Below are 7,877 nucleotides of genomic sequence, written 5' to 3'. Positions count from 1 at the left end.
GAAGACTGAAATCCAAGCCTGGCCCCATCAAAAGCTTGAGACCGTATATGAAAAACAAACTAAAGCAAAAGAGGCTACGAGTGTGGCTCAAGTGGAAGAGCGCTTGTCTAGTAAGCTTAAGACTCTGATTTCAATCCCCAGTGTCATTTTTTAAAATTCCTTCAATCACAACAGAAACCAAACAGCCTGGCAGCCACAAAAAGGGGTAACACAGGCTTGGGGCTCCTTCAAAACCTTATTTTCAGAGAGTTGTCATTAATTTAACCTGTCTGGTGTCTCACTGGAAGATCCCATTTGCAAGGCTGTCTTGATGTGACCTGACTTGGAACTTGCTCCATTTGAACAGCCTTTTACCCAAGGTCATTTGTGGAAAACAACTGGAGACATTTGTTGGACTTTATGGCTGTCTGAGGCAGTGGATAACAGTCTTGTCAAGCAATCGATAAAAACCTTGAAAGGAAAATCTGAGCAGCCCTCAACAAAGGTTCCTATACTTGAATCTGTGAGCTGCTATACTGAATCTGCTACTTAACTAGGCCCTGAAGGGAAGGCTCAGAAGTCAGGTTGTGATGGAGGACAGATTCTGGAAAAGACAGCATAATGGAGGTGCCACATCATTGGATAAGGGATACCTGGGCCACCAGAGGGACAACAGCTGCTCACAGCACAGTAGGGCCAAGAAAAGTCTATTTGTAAATTTTCCAGGGCAGACTAACCAGTGAACCCTATCATTGCTCTTGGATTGGATTTTCCAATTGAAGATACCCAGGGAAAGATCAGGCTCTTACCTACATCTTTGACCTCATAGACCTGTTTCCCAGACCAGGGGCTCTTACCCCAGGGGGCACATTGGAGTCCTGTGAGGAGCTTATTATTAAAGCATTCGTCTCCTAGGCCTGTGTGAGACATTCTGAAGCATAACTCCTCCCGATGAGGCCCTGATCTCTGTGTCTTTAGCCTGATGATTCTGGGAAAGCACTGTCTCAGCTAAGCTTCTTAGTCTTCTTTAGGTTCATGTAGCAGCAGCAGAAATTAGTGAAGAGAAAGTTGTGCAACAAAAGAGTTGATTTTAAGTCACTTACCAGTTTCCCTGTGTGCTGTTCCATGGTGCATTGCATACCATTATTTTGGGCAAACTTACCCATCTTTTTGTTTTATTCATTTGAACTTGGGGGCCTTGTGTTTGCTAGGCAGGCACTCTACCACTTGAGCCATGCCTCCAGCCCTATTACCCTCTTTTTAAAGACAGCTGTTACATGGTCAAAATTCCACCCTAAGAGATCAATTGTGTTGGAGTGAGACATTGTGTCTCCAGTGTCTGGTCCAGAGCCTGGTACATAGGGGCTTATCCTTCAGGATACGTCAGGTTGCACTGTGTTAGGAAGCAGCTCTCAAGTCTTATTGGTTGAAAACAACAAAGGTTTACTTCTTGCTAATGCTTCGGGTCCATTGGGGACTTCACTTATCTTCAATTAAGAACGCTTGAAACTAAACAGAACTTTCTCAAAAGAAGAAATTCAAATGGCCAGAAAACACATGAAAAAATGCTCACCATCTCTAGCAATAAAGGAAATGCAAATTAAAACCACACTAAGATTCCACCTCACACGTTAGAATAGCCATCATCAGCAACACCACCAACAACAGGTGTTGGCGAGGATGCGGGGAAAAAGGAACCCTCTTACACTGTTGGTGGGAATGTAGACTAGTACAACCACTCTGGAAAAATATTTGGAGGCTACTTAAAAAGCTGGACATCGGTCTACCATTTGATCCAGCAATACCACTCTTGGGGATATACCCAAAAGACTGTTACTCCAGAGACACCTGCACATCCATGTTTATTGCGGCACTATTCACAATAGCCAACTTATGGAAACAGCCAAGATGCCCCAGCACAGACGAATGGATTAAGAAAATGTGGTATCTATACACAATGGAATTTTATGCAGCCATGAAGAAGAACGAAATGTTATCATTCGCTGGTAAATGGATGGAATTGGAGAACATCATTCTGAGTGAGGTTAGCCTGGCCCAAAAGACCAAAAATCGTATGTTCTTTCTTATATGTGGACATTAGATCAAGGGCAAACACAACAAGGGGATTGGACTTTGAGCACATTATAAAAGCGAGAGCACACAAGGAGGGGTGAGGATAGGTAAGACACCTAAAAAACTAGCTAGCATTTGTTGCCCTTAACGCAGAGAAACTAAAGCAGATACCTTAAAGCAACTGAGGCCAATAGGAAAAGGGGAACAGGTACTAGAGAAAAGGTTAGATCAAAAAGAATTAACCTAGAAGGTAACACCCACGCACAGGAAATCAATGTGAGTCAATGCCCTGTATAGCTATCCTTATCTCAACCAGCAAAACCCCTTGTTCCTTCCTATTATTGCTTATACTCTCTCTACAACAAAATTAGAAATAAGGGCAAAATAGTTTCTGCTGGGTATTGAGGGGGGGGGAGAGGGAGGGGGCGGAGTGGGTGGTAAGGGAGGGGGTGGGGGCAGGGGGGAGAAATGAACCAAGCCTTGTATGCACATATGAATAATAAAAGAAAAATGAAAGAAAAAAAGTCAAAGAAGCAAAGAGTGGAATTTTGTATCCAAAACATCAGCTAAAGAACAACTGGAAATTTCACAACAGGATGAGGAAAAAAATGGTATGACCTAGGCACAGGCTCCTTTAGGAAATCATATTTCAAAGAGCACAAAAAAATGCCAAAAGTCATGGCTATAGACTTTTTTTCTTTTTTGGTACAGTGCTGGGTATCAAACCAAGGGCCTTATGCATGCTAGCCAAATGTTCTACCACTAAGCTACATCCCCAGCCTCATGGCTACAGACCTTAAAATATATATAAATCATACTACGGATGAAAGGGGTAGGATAGGGAAAGGTGGCTTTCAAAATAAAAAATCTGACTTTATACTAAAATCTGATACAGTTAAAAAAAAGAAAAAAAAAAGGAGAGTAGCTGCAGATGGAAACCAGCAATGAATTCTACAAAATAACAAAAAATGGGCCATTCATGGAAGTATAGCCTAAACATGGAAAAATAGTCAGAAAGGTCAAAACCTAGAATATGCTGAAGTTTATTTTTTAAAAAATATTATTTCAAGCCAGGTGCCAGTGGCTCATGCCTGTAATCCTAGCTACTCAGGAAGCAGAGATCAGAAAGATTGTGGTTTGAAGCTAGCCTGGGCAAATAGTTCACAAGACCCTATCTCAAAAAACACCCATCACAAAAAAGGGGTTGGTGGAGTGGCTCAAGGTGTAGGCCCTGCGTTCAAGCCCCAGCCCCAGTACTGTCAAAAAAAGAGGAAAGAAAAATACATTATTTCAAAGGATACTGGGAGGAAAGTGAAAGAAAATGGAATAAAAAGGGTTAGGATGGGCTGGTGGTGTAGCTAAGTGGTAAAGTGCTTACCTAATTATGGGAGAGACCCTGAGGTCGATCCCCAGCACCACAAAATAAATAAGAAACAATTTTTTAAAAGGTGGGGGGGATTAGGCTATGGTTACAGTCAATGATGTGATATTCAAAAAAAAAAGACAGAAAGCTGAAGAGCTCAACCACTATTTTGCTTCCATATTTCCTATCAAAGAGAATTATCTTCAACCTGGAAAGAACAGAACAAATTCAATAAAGAGGAATAAGAAGTCCAAGATAGTTGAAAAGATAGAAAAAGAAAACCTGGGTTTTAAATGAGTTCACAACTCTAGACCCAGATGGATTATATCCCATGGGACTTACAAATAAAAGAAATTGCAGATGTAATCACAAAACCACGTTACAGTCATTGACATGAGCAAGTGCCCCAATTTTCAAAGAGGGGGCAAAAGATCTTCTGCCACTTCAGATCAATGCAACTGAAGCCAATTTTCCAAAAGATCCTGGAACAGATTACTAAGTAGTTGGTAAGCAACAAAAAACAAAAACAAAAACCTAATTTTTTTTTGTTTTAAACAATAACAAACTATTTAGACTGTACTTAGGAACAGAGCTCAGTATAAAATTACATGAAATTTATAACAAGTTAATGGCATATGCATTTTTATCACACTGCACAGTAATCAGGCATAAATTGAGCCTTTTATGCAAATGAAAACAACACTCTTTCAAATCAGCTTCTTTAAAGCAGCGGATGGGAAATGGGAGACTGAAGCCAGCCAGGGATCACTCCACCTGCCTGCGTGCCTCTCAGATTTAGGAAAGAGATTGCACTGCCTTAATCCAAGCTGTCTCCAGCTACCATCCAATCCTAGAACTCAAGAGCTATGCTGGATCCTGGCTCCCAGTCCCTGTCTGGCATTTGCCTCAATGAGCCAATGTGTGTTTGTAGGGATGGGGTAGGGAAGGATACAGATGATGTTAGAGGGACCCTGAGACAATTGGGAAGCTGGGTGATTGATATACAGGAGTCCATCAGACTTTTCTATTTTTATGTTTCCAGTTTTTTAAGGTTTGTGTTTCTTTTTCCTTTTTTGGCCCTTCTGGGGTTCGAACTCAGGGTTCCACTAAATAGTCCCATTTGAATGAATAAATAAACAAACTTAGAACCTTTACAATGGCCTACAAGGCCCTACAATCTTACCTCCCTTCTACTACCTCACTATTCTCCTGGCCTCCACTGCTCCCACTTCTCCATATTCTCTGTGCTCATCAGGCACTTGTATCTTAGACCTTCATGAGGGTTGGTCATGGTTGTCTCCACCTAAATATCCGCACAGCTTGCATACCTTCTCGAGGCAGTGCAGATACACCATCCTATTTAGAAGTACAGCTCCAATTCCTCATCACCATTTTCTCCCCTAGCACTTATCTTGACTTCTTTTAGGTTTGCTATTTCTCTTTGTTACTAGAATTTACATTAACAGAGATCAAGGAATTTTTGTTTGGGGAAGTTTTATTAAGAGCACTGAATAATGCCTGCCACACAATAAAGATGAATAAATACAGAGTTTTAAGCCTGTGGCAGGAGTGGGCGATATGTGTTTGGCCAAATAGTCTCTTTCTCAATAGCTGGAGTGGCTAAGACCACATTTTTCTTACCCAACTCTGGTACTAAACAAACAAGACACCTGGTTTCTGAAAAGTAGAACTTTTACATGGCTTATCAGAATTACTGTCCTCCTCCCTAACCTCTAGGTAGAGATTTCATAATTTGATTTGCTCTAGAGGTATCCAATGCTATTTCCAGTTATAATTTGTGATACCAGAAAATTCTTAACCAAATTCCTCCCTACAAAGAAAGGAATTTCTATCTAAATCATACTATAAATTTTTCTCAAAAATGGGGCTAATTTTTAGAGAATTTTAGGTTTGGGCAAAATGCCTATTTTTAGGAGGAAATAACCATAAACAAATGTTCAAAATTATTTTTATAATTAGCAAGACTGTAGGCATCAAAACTCCATTTAGAAAGACCACTTTGTGCCAAGACTTTCCGTGAGCCAATGTCCTTCCTGCATTCATCATTCTCTCCTCACTAAGAAGTTACTCCTATACATACCTTCGTTTATCTGTGGCACAAAAAAACTAAGCATGCAGCTTGGACAAACTACCTTGGGCCAGTTTTGTTTTTGCTTATGATCACAAAAATACTCTAGGTGTATATATATGTGTATTTGTACCTTCAGAAGACAAAACCTAGGGCTGGGAGTGTGGCTTAGTGAAAGAGTGCCTGGTATGCATGAGGCCCTGGGTTCAACCCCCAGCACTACTAAATAAATAAATAAAAACTAAGAAGAAAATCTTGGACATCTTTTTTTGGTGAAACTGGGCTTTGAACTCAGGGTTCAAGTGTGAACTCACAGGAAAGGGATTATCCATCTCTCCTTTAACAATGTTATTAATCAAACAAATACTGTTTCATCTACTCACAAGTGATTGCTCAGTGATGTAGTGAAGCTTACAGTGCAAGTGGCTGTTCAGAGTTTAATGATCTTTCCAGAGCTGATGAAGGCCAAAATTTGAGTCCAACGTAAAACAGGCTGGTTCTCCGGCTTCCATTTCCACAGCCCATACCTAGATGCTTCAGGATCTCCCAGGTTTGAGGACACAGTGCCATCTGGAGGATCTCTACTTCACTGACATATCCTTTTGCAAAACTGACCATGACAATTCATCATCCACATAGAAACAAGAGCCACTATCAAATCACCTCACAGATTTAAGTTATTTGCAGACTTGTATTTCTAACAATCCTTTTATTATAATCCTAGAAATTTTCATTTTTTAAAGACATTTGTATAATACTGGTTGCTTTTTGGGAAGAGGTTTCTTCTACTCGGTAGATCCACTCAATGAGTCAAGACTTACAGTTCTCTTACAAGACTCTTACAAATTATGGGAGTGAGCTCCCATAACCAACGTACTATTTAAAAAAAAAAAAAAACAACAAAACAACTCTACTCCCATTCCATCTCAGGCTCCCAGTCAGAACAGTTACCCTCAAGGGCCCTGTAAGAGCTGCCAGACCCAACTCCTACTGTTCAATCAGATGATTCAGATGCATCCCTTGCCATAATGAACATCTACTTAATAATCAACTACAAATTGCCTTGACCAGATAAGAGGATGAAGTCTGCTTGTTCTGTGTGCCATAGTTTACAAACTACTCATTAGGGGAAATAGTCTCTAGGGACTGAGCCTATACAATCCAAGAACTCTATTTTTCTGTGTTACTAGGGAGAGGGAAAGAGTGAGGAACATAGTTTTTTAGTTATGAGAGATCCCACCCCCAAATTGTTGTGCCTGTCAAGCAACAGGAATAGAGTCTATTAACAAAAGAAATCTGTTGTTCTGTGTAATAGCCCTGTGTTGCATTTATTTCAATTCTTCCCTTACCCATTCTTTCAACTGCAGAGAAAAGAATGCTAACTGAAATTGTGTGAATTTTCAAAAACAGGTATTTTCTTTACCTATGAAAAGGGCCTCATCCTCCTCTTTTAAGAAAGCCCACTTCTTTGTTCTTAAAAAAACCACAGCTGGTTAAGACCATTTTTTTTCCTGTGAGTTCTCATAGTAAGACAGAGTATGATAAATACCTTGTCTTTAACCCAGCTAAGTTCATCAGTTTTTCCATGACCTTTAAATAGGAAAAGAAAAACTAAGCAACCAGATGATTTGATTAAAGGGACTGAACCTGAACTAAGAACAGGGGTTGAAGGTAGAGAATACTAAGAGGCAGGAGGAAAAACAATTTGTTCTAGGACAAGGGATTGGGAGGGTGAGGATAAAAAAGCAGGAAATGTTCTTCAGCAACACTTACCCCACAAGCACATAAAGATCCACTCCCTTATCCTCTTTTTAAGAAAGGAAGCCATACTTTAATAGGAAGAAATACAATCTAGAGTCTTAGAGTGGTCCAGGAAAACCTGAACTTAATATACCTTCAACGGCTGAAAAGTCTTAAAAAGCACAAATAGCTGAACCAAAATATTACCTATGTCCACCAATAAGAGTCCAGTGTTAGGATCTCATGGCATATACATTCCAAAGGTCACTGGCAATTTAAAACCTGTGATATCTGACAAGGTACAGAAAAATGGAGTTTCAGAATGAGAGAGAAAATTAAGCCAAGAAAATAAAATTTAGCTGCAGAATCAAAAAGAGCCAAAATTTTATACTTAAATGAACTCCTAAGAATCCTCAGAATTCTGAGGATTATTAGGTAGTGTTATAAAGAAAGGAGATGAACAGGGGTGATAGCACATACTTGTAATCCCAGCACTTGGAAGGATGAGGAAGGAGGATCATGACTTCAAGGCCAGCCTGGGCTACATAATGAGATCTTGCCTGAGATAGGGGAGAAAGATGACAACTCAGTGAATTTTCTGTGAAGGCCATATTCTTCAGTAGAAAGAGAAGG

This window comes from Castor canadensis, chromosome 2, assembly GCF_047511655.1.
Source record: "Castor canadensis chromosome 2, mCasCan1.hap1v2, whole genome shotgun sequence".
NCBI classification, from domain to species: domain Eukaryota; kingdom Metazoa; phylum Chordata; class Mammalia; order Rodentia; family Castoridae; genus Castor; species Castor canadensis.
The sequence above is the reverse complement of the archived record's forward strand: the minus strand, read 5'-3'. Positions refer to the sequence as shown.